Source organism: Hemicordylus capensis, chromosome 6 (genome assembly GCF_027244095.1).
Source record: "Hemicordylus capensis ecotype Gifberg chromosome 6, rHemCap1.1.pri, whole genome shotgun sequence".
NCBI lineage: Eukaryota > Metazoa > Chordata > Lepidosauria > Squamata > Cordylidae > Hemicordylus > Hemicordylus capensis.
Window position 1 is genome coordinate 98,527,679 of NC_069662.1, and position 14,397 is coordinate 98,542,075.

General features: G+C 44.1%; 1 long non-coding RNA gene across 1 annotated transcript; it reads left to right on the forward strand.

Annotated features, from left to right (window-relative positions):
* The first annotated feature begins 928 nt into the window (after positions 1 to 928).
* On the forward strand, positions 929 to 7,539 carry LOC128329547 (uncharacterized). Its single transcript, XR_008309695.1, has 3 exons — positions 929 to 1,231; positions 3,569 to 3,691; positions 7,366 to 7,539. It is a non-coding gene; the product is annotated as an uncharacterized LOC128329547 (long non-coding RNA).
* Positions 7,540 to 14,397: the final 6,858 nt, after the last annotated feature.

Genomic DNA, 14,397 nt, shown 5'->3' on the forward strand with positions numbered 1-14,397 from the left:
AGGTGAGTCAAGTGTCTGAAGGGAGGGGCATGGATTTTTGGAACTGTGTGGTCACTATGTTGATGGAGGCGAAGGAGAGAGAAGTAGGGGAATCTGAGTAGAGAGGATGTTCAGAAGTTACAAAGAGTCTTGACACTCCAAATGTTATGTCTACAGGGCAGCAACATTAGCTAGTGGAAACCAATATCTTTTATGCAGCCAGGTATGTGATTCTGCCCCTATCTTTGGAGGTAAAACAGGAAGCCCTCAGACTTGACGACAACAACAAGAAATATTTATATAACGCTTTTCAACCAAAGTTTACAAGGTGGTTTACATAGAGGATTAATTGATTAATTGATTGATTAATAAGCTGCATCCCTGTCCCCAAAGGGCTTACAATCTAAAACAGAAACATAAGATAGACACAAGCAACAGTCATTGGAGAGATATTGTGCTGGAGGTGGATAGGGCCAGTTACTCTCCCCCTGCTAAATACAAATAATAACCACATTAAAAAGGTGCCTCTGCCGAGTTAGCGTAGTTACAACACAATTGGTTCATGAAAACTGTGTCTTAGGTAAAACTGTCTTAAGTTAGAACCTATTTGCCAACAGGAAATAATATTATTAATGGGGGTTTGGTTCCTGAACCAGGGCCGGATAGTGTATGGTTTCCCTGCTGCTATCAAAGCTGGTGGAGTGTCCATCACAGACATGCAGCAGAGAGATTGACTATGGAGAATCAGAAGCTGCTCAACCTTGCCACCCACTCTTTCCCCAGTCCTTTCCTGGCTCTTTCTCACTCTTCCATGGAAGGGAGGGAGGCAACCGGGTAGCCTTCCTCCTCTTTGGCAATGATTAGCCAGGGAAGGAAGGCAAGTAGGCAGGAAGCAATATGTGGGCTGGGAACAGGCAGGACGGTCTCCCTCTCCCTCTCCAGCTGAGCCTGGAGGTGGAGGAGCTGAAGCTGTAGCAGTGGTGGTAGTGGTGGTAGCCTCTTCAGTAAAGTCAGCCAACCCCTCTGCAGCCCCAGATGCAGGATCAGTTACCACCAGAACTGCTAGTCTTATGAGAATGTGAGTCTGAGTTCCCGTTGTTACCTGCTCCTTCTGTACTCCACACACCAGCAGCCATCCAGCAGAGCCTGCCTTTCCTGCACAGAGTGATGTAAAGTTGAAACGAGGTACAAAATTTGCAAGGTGCCATTCATCTTAACTTGGAGCATCTTAAGTCGAGGACTGCCTGTACAGGTGAGAGAGTCAAATTCCCACTGAAAGAGACACTGGGCTAAAATCAGGATAGCTGTAACATTCAGGTACACTGAATGTTATTTAATCTGCACTTAGTTGGTGGCAAATTGTTTGGTTTGTTTATGCATTTCAGTTTCTCTGTTTGCCCTCTGGTTCAAGGATTCTAGCTAACTATATTGATTTTAATTTTATTGCATTTAAGTTTGCACAAAGCCAGAATTTAAAGTTTACCTTTCCCTATAGCCTTGAGTGTGATTGCTCTTCCAACAGGCCATCTCAGTGCTGTTACAAAGCTTTCCTTTGCAAACTAAATATTATTTCCTGTATATCTGACATTTCAGAAGAGGCCTTTGTCAGTATTCAGATGGCAACAGTTATGAAACATTAAAACTGCTCTTGTTTGATCTATGTCTCCTGCATTGTGCTTTCTCAGTGAACTTAAACATCATCTTTGATTTTAAGAAGTACTTCTTTCCTTCTCTCTTATGTGTTAGATTTAAAGGGATTGTGAGGTCCTTCACATTGATTTCCCCCCTAACCTTCTTAATATATGCACAGAGGCTCAGGGAAAACATTGTACTCAAATGTTGACCAAAAACAAAGTCTTTTAATTACATTAATTCAATTCATATTTAATGTATATTTTGTTTTTGCTTAAAAAAATTTCTGGGGTGCTTTAGCAATAGCAATAGCAATAGCACTTACATTTATATACCGCTCTATAGCCAGAGCTCTCTAAGCGATTTACAATGATTTAGCATATTGCCCCCAACATTCGACCTCGGAAGGAAGGAAGGCTGAGTCAACCTTGAGCCCCTGGTCAGGATCGAACTTGTAACCTTCTGGTTACAGGGTGGCAGTTTTACCACTGCGCCACCAGGGGCTCAGCACAAAGGTTGGGGTATAAATATTGTAATAAAAGAAATAATACAATAAAAATGCGTGGGTGGCTGGAGCGAGATTCTCAATTACAGGGATTAATGAATCAAACAGATACACCAAAGCAGGAATTAGCTGGCTGAACCTTTTTTGAAAGAATGGTCCAGAAAAACCTATAAACCCATTCCTTGATCTGCCAGTGACGATCTTATGCCCTGAAAATAAAGTATCAATATCACCCTGAGCTGTCAGTGACTGATCAAGAGAGGGATCTGGGGTCGTGGTGGACAGCTCGTTGAAAGTGTCGCCTCAATGTGCGGCAGCAGTGAAAAGGCCAATTCCATGCTAGGGATCATTAGGAAATGGATTGAAAATAAAATTGCTAATATTATAATGTCCTTATACAAAACTATGGTGCGGCCACACCTGGAGTACTGCATACAATTCTGGTCACCACATCTAAAAAAGGACATTGTAGAACTGGAAAAGGTGCAGAAGAGGGCAACCAAGATGATCAGGGGCCTAGAGCACCTTTCTTATGAGGCAAGGCTACAACACCTGGGGTTATTTAGTTTAGAAAAAAGGCGACTGTGGGGAGACATGATAAAGGTCTATAAAATCATGCATAGAGTGGAGACAGTGGATAGAGAGAAATTGTTCTCCCTCTCATATAACGCTAGAACCAGGGGTCATCTCATGAAATTGGTTGCCAGGAAATTTAGGACCAGCAAACGGAAGTGTTTTTTCACACAACGCATAATCAACTTGTGGAATTCCCTGCCACAAGATGTGGTGACAGCCAACAACCTGGATGGCTTTAAGAAGGGCTTGGATAACTTCATGGAGGAGAGGTCTATCAACAGCTACTAGTCAGTGGGCTATAGGCCACCTCCAGCCTCAAAGGCAGGATGCCTCTGAGTACCAGTTATAGCAATAGCAATAGCACTTACATTTATATACCGCTTTATAGCCGAAGCTCTCTAAGCGGTTTACAATGATTTAGCATATTGCCCCCAACATTTCTGGGTACTCATTTTACCGACCTCGGAAGGATGGAAGGCTGAGTCAACCTTGAGCCCCTGGTCAGGATCAAACTTGTAACCTTCTGGTTACAGGGCGGCAGTTTTACCACTGCGCCACCAGGGGCTCTTGCAGGAGAGTAACAGCAGGAGAGTAACAGCAGGAGAGAGAGCATGTCCTTAACTCCTGCTGTAGGCTTCCAGCGGCATCTGGTGGGCCACTGTGTGAAACAGGATGCTGGACTAGATGGGCCTTGGGCCTGAACCAGCAGGGCTATTCTTATGTTCTTATGTACTCCCTATGTCCTAGTAGTCTTCCTTCTACTCAATAACATCAGCTCTTTCTTGAGGTTCAACTAAGGTCAATTGTCCGTAATCTAAATATAGGCCCCTTCTCAGTGAATCACCATAATGCCCAGTTACTACTCTTTTGTTGCAGGGTATCTAGACATCTCCCCTTGGAATATGATGTGCTTCTGTGTTGGAGAGATCACATTTTCCCAGATGTTCTTTAAGGAGAAGAGAGCCAGAGAGAGGTGAAGATACAGCCCTCGTGGTGCAGGTAGTACATGTGCCGGCTATGCCTTACTCACAGGCCTGCTGTAGGCATTTCATTGGTCCTTTCTGTTTGTCAACATCCTTCTTGAACTGAATACCTAGAATTGTACACAGAAGTCCAGACAAGGTCAGCAGGGATTAGTGGTACGGCAGTGATACATTTGTTTACATCAACGTCACCTAAATGAACTGTGCCAATTTAGTTCCTGAGATCCCTGAATCTAGATGGATATACCAAAACACTCACATAGACCAGAATCCTACCCTTTCCATGGCATAACTCTTTATCTGGCATCCAAAAGGTTGAGGAGAAGCCAGACCACCCAAACCTTTGCAAATTAAATCAATGCTGTGCTAAGATAAGTAGTGGAAACAACAGTCTACTGCTAGTTGGGCCTGTAGGGAGCTCCCTGCCCTTGCTCCCTAACTGGACCAAGCGGCTGGAAGGTCTGACCCTCTGGGGTTTCAGACAGACATTTCCCAACCCTACCAGAAGATGCCAAAGATTGAACCTGAGACCTTCTGCATTCAAAGCAGATGTTCTTCCACTGAACTATTGTCCCTCCCCAAGGATTGTATGTCTCTATGGTGGAGGAATGGGCATATCCCCCATTGCATATACACAATATCATTCCAGAATGTGAACTGATGGTGTATGATGCAGTAATGGGTTCCTTAACCTGACTTTGGAGGCGGGCTTGCTGCCGCGCTGCCACTGGGACCCACACAGCTCCTGATGGTTCACACGCACAGCAAAGATCGGCCTAAGGCAGCCAAGCCCAATCTTTGCTGCCCATGTGAACAGCCTCACTGAGTCATACACCAGTGCTAGACACGCAGAGTCTATGCAAGTCATGTAACCCAATCCCCACAAGGCAGAGGGGGCTATATGCACTTCGAGTCCATAGGCAGGCTGCTGCATCCCTGACCCAGAGAGTGGATCTCTAAGCAAGGTCAGTATTTCCCATTGTTATGAAAAACAGGTCTGTGTGTGTGTGTGTGTGTGGGAGCAGTGAGGGAAATTAGTTAGGCTAGTTTATGCAAAGCCAAATTGGCCAAAAAAAAAAAAAAAAGGAGGAGTGCTGCCCACCCTGCTCGCTCGCCCGGGCGCAATCATGCCCTCAGTCTGCGGAAGCTACCTGCCTCCACCACCATGGCTGCAGTGAGCGCCCGCCCACTTGCCCAGCTGCCTCCGATCATCAGGCATACATCCCCTGACAACTGCCTCCGCCACCACCACCACTATGGGTGCAGTGAGTGAGCGTCCGCCACTCCCCCTCGCCCGGCCATAGCCCAGAGGCAACGTGCGCCTGCGTAGTGCGAGGGAGATAAGTGGTGTGTCGGCATCATGTCACAGACAGGCCCGTGAAGGAGGAGTGGAGGAGAGGAGAAGGCGCCAGGGAGTGGAGTCCTCACCATGAAGGAGCCAAGGATATAGGAGGCAATGGGCCTGCTGCAGCTGCCTGCTGGCCTGATAATTTGAAATAAAAATTGTTGAGAAAAAATGAGACAAGACGTTTCATTTACTGAAGTTAACAACAACAACGGCCTTTTTGTTTCCCCTCGAGGAAACAGGTGAGGACGGTGGGTGAGGTGACTGAGACTTGCAAAAACTATGCGCCCTACAAGCTGCCAGGAAATGTGGCTTGTTTTTTTTGAAGGAAGACTCCATTTTCCCCTCCCTCCATCCTTCATTAAATAAATAAATACAAGATAACTCTCCTTCGGCCCCTGTATTCAGTTTGTTATGAGCAAAACACAACTACAATCCTCTCCAGCTGCTCCTCAATGCTTTTAAAAAACTTGATTTTTTTCCCTTTTCAATTTTTTTTTTTAGGGGATGGGGATCATTACAATGCTCATGCATGCCAACCAGGTTATTTTGCAACAACGGGGTGGGGGGGTGGAGAGGGGATCAGCGGCAGCAAACTAACTATCCCTTTCCCACACAACCCTGCCAGTTTCAGAAATGTGTGTATCTGTTTGTGTTTCTTTTCTTGCTGAATGTCTGTACAATCTCTGTGGTGCAAATGCTACTGTTAGTTCTTAGGGTACTTCTAAAGGGTCAAAACAGAGGCGTAACTATAGGGGGGGGCACGTGCCCCAGGCGCCATCTTTTCTGGTCACGTGGGGGGGCGCCGCCATGACCAAATTTTTTTAAAAAAATTTAAATTTTTTTGTTAATACAAATGTTTCCTGCTCAGTGCAGCAGCGCTGCAGCAGTCAAGGGAGCGCATCGGTGCTCCCTTCCCCACGAGCGGTCCCTTCCGCGCCGCCTGCGCCGCCTGCGCCCCCCCATTGCTTTGCTGGTGCCTGGCGGCCAGTCAGTGGCCTGGCTTGGCGGCGGGCGCTTGTGAGGAAAAACCTAAGTATAATGTAGTATGTTGGGGGGCGGTGGGGGGGGGGGGCGCGGTGGGGGGGTGCCATTTCAGTGCTTGCCCCAGGCGCCATTTTCCCTAGTTACGCCTCTGGGTCAAAATCAGAAATGAATTTTTAGGAATATAATATAGTAATTTGAATGTTGTGTTTTTCTTTGTTTGCAAAAGGAACCAACATTAGCTATAGCAGCACATGTTCTGATGGATGGAACACACATGTTTTCCTCCTTTTTTTCAAAATACTTTAATGCAAACTGAAAGAAGAGCAATTAAACTTCTCCTTGCTGGAGAAGTCTGTACTTCAAGCTGCAAATCTTTCTTTTGGCACTCCAGAGATTACAGTATATATATGAAGCAGGGTGTGTGTGTGTGTTTCATATATATACAAAGGTGTGTGTGCCTGTTTGTCCCCTGCTAACTGAGCAAAGAGGCACCTTTTTAAAGTGGTGATTCTCTTTATTTATTTAGGGAGAGTAACTGGCCCTATCCATCCCCAGCACAGTGTCCCTCAGCGGCCGTTGCTGGTGTCTGTCTTATGTTTCTTTTTTAGATTGTGAGCCCTTTGGGGACAGGGAGCCATCTTTGTTTGTTTATAACTATGTAAACTGCTTTGGGAACTGTTGTTGAAAAAGCAGGTATATAAATATTCGTCGTATTCATAAGAGAAAGAGAAAGGGGGGAGGTGTATATAGAAAGAGAGGAGTGTGAATATAAAGAGAACTGTTTGTATATAAATGGAGAGAGGGGGTTATCTATATCTATTATATCTATATCTATATCTATATCTATATCTATATCTATAGAGATGGATGTATGGTGCATATATATATATAGAGAGAGAGAGAGAGAGAGATGTGGATGTATGTGTGTGTGTCTCTCTCTCTCTCTCTCTCAGTGTATTTATAGAAAGAGTTAGAGAGGTGTGTGTGTGGGTAGATATATATAAATTTCAGAATAGAACTTTCCTCCCTTTCATCGACTGCATGAATATTGCACTGCTATCACTGCATCAGGGCTAGAGTGCAAAACTTCTTTTATTCAGACACAGATGTACTCAGATTCACTTTTAAAGTGAATACATGTACAGTCATTTACACAAAAACATGTGCATGTGCTCACAGACAGCTGTGCACAAGTACAGCATAGAGGTCCCATTCCCAGGTGAAAAGGCCTCTGTACTTTAAGCCCCTCTTCCCAGCTGGAAGTATTGGCACAGCCACATGGAAGCATTGGCAGGTAACTTCATCATGGCTGATGTATCAGGCTTTCTTTCATAATTTCTTTTAATTTGTCACATCAGAGCCAGCCAGGCAGTGTGCGAAGGAGCGGAGGAGAAGGTGCAAAGGAGGAAAAAATATGAATGAGTAGCTCCATGTTTAACTTCTCTGTATGTTAGAAAATTATATGTGAATTTAAGTTATTAAAATATTAATGTTATTTTATTAAAAGGTACTGAATGAAGTAAACAATAAAGACATATACTAATTTATGGGTTTTTTTTAATGAGAAGGGGAAATTATATAAGAATGGGGGGGGGGGCCTGCTGGAGCAAAATTTGCCAAGGGCACCACAACCCCTTGAGCCAGCCCTGAGTTTATGATTGCCCAGGTGGTGATTATAATTTCAAATTAATATCCACCTCATTAATCAAAATCCAGCAGAATAAAAATGGGGCTGGAATAGAAATAAAAAGAACAAGGCTCACATCTTTGGACTCAAGGAGATCAGGAAGCCAATTGTGTCTTTTAGGATAAAGGGAAGTGTTCCCGTGACTCTTTGGAGCTTGAATTAAAATTAATTTTATTAAGAAGTGTTTGTTCAATTGTCCGTGCTGCTTAAGGAGGTTGAATAATACATATGGAATATTGTACAGTAATTGTTTCCTGTCCTCAGATATTCATAGATGGTTGTTTTTGTTATTTAAGTAGCTTTAATGTATGCCCAGTTTTTAAAGGAGGAAAAGAGGGTTCCACTGGGTACACTGTGCACATTTGCATAGGGAATACAAAGAAACAAGCATGTTGTTTGAAACCTGGATACTGTCATTCATGCCCTTGTGCTCTCTGGATTAGACTATTGTCATGTGTTTTACATGGGGCTGCCCTTGAAGACGATGTGGAAACTTCCACTGGCTCAGAATGCAGCAATGTGATTGTCAGCTGTGTCAGCTGGTGTGAACATATTAGATCTATTTTAAAAGAACTTCATGGGCTATCAGTTTGCTTTCAGAACCAGTTCAAGGTGCCTGGATCTGTAAAGCCTTAAGTGATCTGGGTCCAGAATATCTCAGGGAGTACTTCTTAGCCAATGAAGCCTTGGTCCAGGTACTAGGAGAAGGGCTTTTTTCCTTATCACCCTGGAATTATGGAATCCCTGCTTCTAGGATTCCTCTTGTCTATCTCAAATGTTTCCTTTTAAAGACAGGTAAAAACATCAGCCATTCTTCTGGAAGCTACAATTTTAAGATTTTTGTTTGCTGCTATGTCTTTTTAGTGTTTATGTGTGTTTTACAAGTTTTTGTGATGGTTTTATCTGTGGCTTTACAAATGTTTGTGTAACCTCTTTAAGAGTGCTTTTGTTGAAAGGTGGTATATTACAATAAAAATTACATTTTCCTCCATTTCAGTCAGAAAGTGATCTATAGGTTTTCAAGCCTCCCTACTTGCAGGCGCATCATGTGTCATTCACGGCTACATTTGAGCCTTGGGCAAGTATGAGGCCACAGACAGTTTTCAGTATTAGGGCTCAACCCTGGTATATGTGAGGGGGGAAACGGGAATGGGCAACATTCAGATTAAGTTAGTCACGAATAAGGCCCATTGAAAAGAATGGGACTTAAGTTAGTTATGACTAACTTGTCTGATTGGATAGCATGCAGACTACCATTGCTTTCACATCAGAGAATTTTGCACATGCAATTATTTCTACTGATTCTCCTTTCCTCTGCTGTCCCGAGGCTCCCTAATATGACCCTGAGGGCTGAGGAGCCTTCAGGTACAGAAATTGGGAGCAGCAGAAGGGAGAATGGGATCAGCAAAAATCACTGCATGCAAAAAATTCCAGTGAGAGGACAACATTATTTTGGATGCTGTATATTGATTTCAGTGGTACTTTGTCATTACTAATTCATCTGGATGTTGTCCAGTGTTTTTATTAGAGACAAATCTGGCAGTAACCCAGAACAGGCCCAGAACAGGTCATGACATCTAGACATCTTTTTGGTCATGACATCTAGACTCCTCTTGAAGCTTCGGCAGACCCCACTTTTTAAAACTGCGTTACACAGGAACATAGGAATCTGCCCTCTACTGAGTCAGATCATTGGTTCATCTAGCTCAGTATTGTCTACACTGACTGGCAGTGGCTTCTCCAAGGTTTCAGGTAGGAGTCTCTTGGAGACTCTTGGAGACTCCTACTCCAGCCATACTTGGAGATGCCAGGGAGGGAACTGGGAATTTTCCGCTGCTTTTTACATTTCTATTTTATGATCACTTTTTAATTGTTTTTTAAGTTGTGTTTACCTTGAGTACCTGTGTAAATGGGCAGTTTTATTAAATGAATGAACAAATGCATATATAGAAATTATTTTACATATACTTGGGAGACCTACATGAGTTTAAGATAACCCTACTACCACCTGAACACCTCAGGCTATGCCTAGGTACAAGTTTAAATAAACAATATCTCTTTGCTTGACAACAGAAAGCTTAGGCTCCAAAAAATACAGATGTGTTCAGGGAAGGCTTATACCCACTTGAACCAAAATGAAGGTGCAAACCAAAGGAATGTTCAAAAAAGATAACATGGACAGAGGTGAGGAAAACAAGGAGAGAAAAATGGCATGAGGACACAGAATACAGAAGAGAGAACACAGTATTGTAATGAATGGAGATGCTGTGAAGAAGATAGCGTCTATGAAAAGCGCTATTAAATGTTTTCAGCTCAGTCCATACAAACGTTGTTGGAAAAAAGACTGACAATTTGTCAGATAACATGCAAACTACTTAAATTTTTCTCCTGAGCAAACCTACTGAATGCTCTCTTTGCCTTCTAAATGTACTAATTCTTAGCAAAAAGATGCTTAGATGTAACTCAGCAAGCCTTTATAAATGTACCATTCTGCCCTCTCTCCTGTATACATCAGTGGTTTGGTACATCAGGTCCTCTCTACTTCAGATTAATCTTCAGTAGCAAAACAAGAGGTGCAGAAAGGCTGCACTTTCATTACATTCCACTAACATGATCTATACCCCTTAGAATACATTGCCTTGACATTGATGGAAAAATAGCGAATGAATTCACTTTGCAGGTGCGTTCCTTCTTGTTTATCACTGCCGGTACACAATGTGTGTGGTAAATATTCATAGAGAGCTTTTATTCATTTAGAAAATATAAGGAAAATATGGGTATAAGGAAAATATGAGTAGAACTTTTGTTTGCAGAATATGCTTGCATTTCTTGGCTTTAGTTTCTTGTCATTGTTGAGCTTGCTTCACCCTGGCCAGGATATAAATTCCCCTCTTTGACTGTTAGGAGCTAAAGACCTACCTTACAAGGCAGGCAACACAATCCGACTCAACATTTAGAAGGTCATTGTTTGTATACCTATTGGACAGTATCCAAACAAATGCTGCCCTTGCTTCGGAATATTTTACATGCACAGTGATTTTTGCTAGTTCCTCCTTCCCTCTATGGCCCTTGATACATGTCCCTGAGGATCACCCAGTCCTCAGGGACATATTTTCTGGAGGCACTGGGGGTAGCTGAGGGAAGGGGGGAATCAGCAAAAATAGTTGTGCTTGCAAAATATTCTAATATGAGGGCAGCATTACTCTGGATACTGCCTATCATGTGGAATTCCACATAATATTATTTGGTGCTACCGTTGTTCAATAGAAATATAAATCCACTGGGAGAACTTATAAAGGTACATGGTGTGCCATGTTACCAATTAGGGGTGTGCAATTTGATTTGAGGTCAAATTGATTTGGGTCAAATCGGAGGCAATTTGCAGATTCTACCTACTCCGACCCCAATTGGTGACCAGTTCTCCCCAGAAAAAAGTGCCTGTCCGTGTTTAGGGAGGAGGAATTCTCTAAATAACCTTTTCACCCTCTTGCACTAAATTATAGGCATGGGCATTGCCTCAGAGTTGGAGGAGGAGGAAAGTATATTCACACCACTCCTTCGCCTATCAGCAGGAGCAAAGGTCTGAGCTCCTCTCCAGGAGTCCACCAGACCAACAAACCTCATCCCTGCTGATCCTCTCATCTTCAGCAGCCCCTGCATTAAATAAAGCCCTACATTTAGGACACTCCTCCCCGCTTCCAGCTTGCTCCTTCTTCCCTGGCCAGGCAAGTAGATTGGCCACCCAATCCCTGGCTTCCAAAGAGGACTTGTTCTCCAACTCCATCCCCTTCATTAGCCTTTCTACACCTGTCTGCAGCTGTGAAGCTAATATCATCGCTACTCCATTTCCACCACTCTGCTGCCTCCTGGGCTGCACCCCACCCCCACCACCCAGCAGCTGTTGCACGGCTCTCCGAGCCCCTCCCGACTTCTGAAAGGTAATTACTGGGGTTGTCCTGGCATCTGGAGCCCCCTGCTTCTCTCAGCACACTGACTTGGTAAACAACCCTGTCTCACAGAGGAGGGTAGGAAATCCCGACAGTGCCATTTTGAAGCCCATTTTCCCAGCAAAGTCGGTCTCAAAATGGCGCTCAGATTACCTGAATCAATTTGGGTGATTTGAGGGTGATTCATCAAGAACAGCTGGCTGTTCTCAACGAATCAGCTTGATGGTTCTGCGATTCAATTTGACCTCAAATCAAATCACAGAATTTGATTTGTGCACATCCCTATTACCAATAACGCTGGCACTCAGATGCAGACCTTCTTATTGGAATAGCTTTCTAAGAGCCTGAATTCTGCTTGAGAGGAGAACTTTCTTTATTAGCTTTGCACAGCAGATGGAGGCAGGGGTAACACAATCAGGGTAGACAACACTGAGCTAGATGAACCAATAGTCTGGCATGGGAACAGGCAGCTTCCTGTGTAACCTATATAATCCCAAGATGTGTGTGAACAGACCCTTAGCTGTAAATGAACTTCTGCCTGCCTACACAGGATTATCAAAATGTGAGGTAGATCACAATAACATAAGAACAGCCGTGCTGGATCAGGACCAAGGTCCAGCATCCTGTTTCACACAGTGGCCCACCAGACGCTGCTGGAAGCCTACAGGCAAGAGGTGAGGAAGGCATGCCATCTCTTTTGCTGTTGCTCCCTTGCAGCTGGTATATAGAGGCATCTTGCTCCTGAGGCTGGAGGTGGCCTATAACCACCAGACTAGTAGCCAATAATTCCATAGATTAATTATGCACTGTGTGACAAAGTACTCTCTTTTGTTGGTCCTAAATTTCCCAGCCTTCAGTTTCATGGGATGACCCCTGGTTCTAGTGTTGTGAGAGAGGGAGAAAAATTTATCTCTATCCACTCTCTATTCCATGCATAATTTTAGACACCCCTATTATGTCTCCCTGTAGTCGCCTTTTTTCCAAACTAAAAAGTCCCAGATGCTGTTGCCTTACCTCATAAGATAGGTGCTCCAGGCCCCTGGTCCTCTCGGTTGCCCTCTTCTGCACCTTTCTGAGTTCTAGATTGTCTTTCTTAAGATTAGGGTTGTGCAAGCCAGCTCGACTTAAACCACAGTTCAGATAGAACTGGCCCAGTTCAGCCAGTCGGAGTTTGAACTGGATCGCCGCCCCACTGCCCACCCCTGTTCTAAGAACTGGTTCACAGACCGGCTCAGGTATACTTGTAAAGGGGAGTCCTAATGGATTCCCTTTTACAAGTAAAGGGGCCATTCCTAAGCCCTATGCTAAAGGCACGCGGGAGGAAATGGGGAAAGCAAAGCACCTTTATACCTTTAGAGGAGGCCACAGTGGAGGCAGCAGAGAAACATCGGCAGCAGCAGGGGGTTGGTGGCAGGGGTTGCTCCAAGCCCCTGCCGATCTCCTGAATGACAGCCCAGGCCAGCTGCAGTCCGGTTTGGGCCTCATAAAACACCACTCACAGGGGCCATTCCCACGACCTACCAGGTGAGCGGGCAGGCAGGGGGAAGGCTCCTCAAACCTTGCCTTCCCCCCAGACGATCCTTGTAAGCCTGGTGAAAGCATGCTCCACACTCCCACACAATCAGCCCTAGTCTGTGCAGCATGGAGCAAGGCGGATTGATTTGAGGCTGGGACTCATTATCCTGTTTTTTGTAAATCCCACACGGAGTGCTCCAGCTCCATTACAGTTCACATCATGTCAATTATTATTGTTGCTATTATTGGGGTTTTCAGCAGACCTGCATACTATCATTGTCCATTATTGGAAAAGAAGCTGTTATTGAGCTGTAATTTCTCAGGCAATGGGAACATTCCCTTTTTAGCCTACTTTCCAGTAGGCTTATGAGATCACCCGGCATTTTGTGTGTCCATGTGTGTGTCCCCCTGCCTTTCAACTATGCAACGCCTGGACCAATATGAACCAAATCTGGTACAGTTTTAGGGACACACAGTGACACCTCCATGGTGTAGCTTGTGATGATGTCATACACTCCAGTTCAAGATAGTGGATGCATAAACATTTGAAGCGCAAGTGAGCTAACCTGTGAACCAACTAACCAATTTGAACCAAATTTGCTGGGACACATAGGGATGCCCCAATGGTGTAGTTTGTGATGATGTCATTTACTTGAATCCAAGATGGCAGATGCATGAACATTTGAGGCACAAGTGGGCTAACTTGTGGACTGTCTAACCAATTTGAATCAAATTAGGTACAGTTGTAGTGAATGACATACAGGGACACCTTAATGGCATAGTTTGCGATCATGTCATCCACCCCAATTCAAGATGGTGGACACATACACGTTTGAGGCACAATTGGGCTAACTTGTGAACCACCTAACCAATTTGAACTAGGATTGTGCATTTCGATTCGGGTACAAAACGTTTTGTGCCCGAAAATGGCAATTTTGGAGGTTTTGTAATCAAAACGAAATTAAGAATTAAAGAACGGAGATTTTTGTTTTCAAATTGAAATGGCACTGTTTCGGACCAAATGCTTTGTTCCATTACAGCATTGCAATTGAAATTGACTTCTCTGACTTCTCTCCACTCCAGCAGAGGCACCGAGTGATTAGCAGAAGATAAGATATGCAAAAAGCTGGCAGAGCTTCCCTGTTGGGCATGAATGGTTTAGTTAAGTATGTGTTGTATTGTAATGCAATGAATTGTGTACTAAGAAATTCTGAGTAACCTGAGTAGCCAGCACAATACTC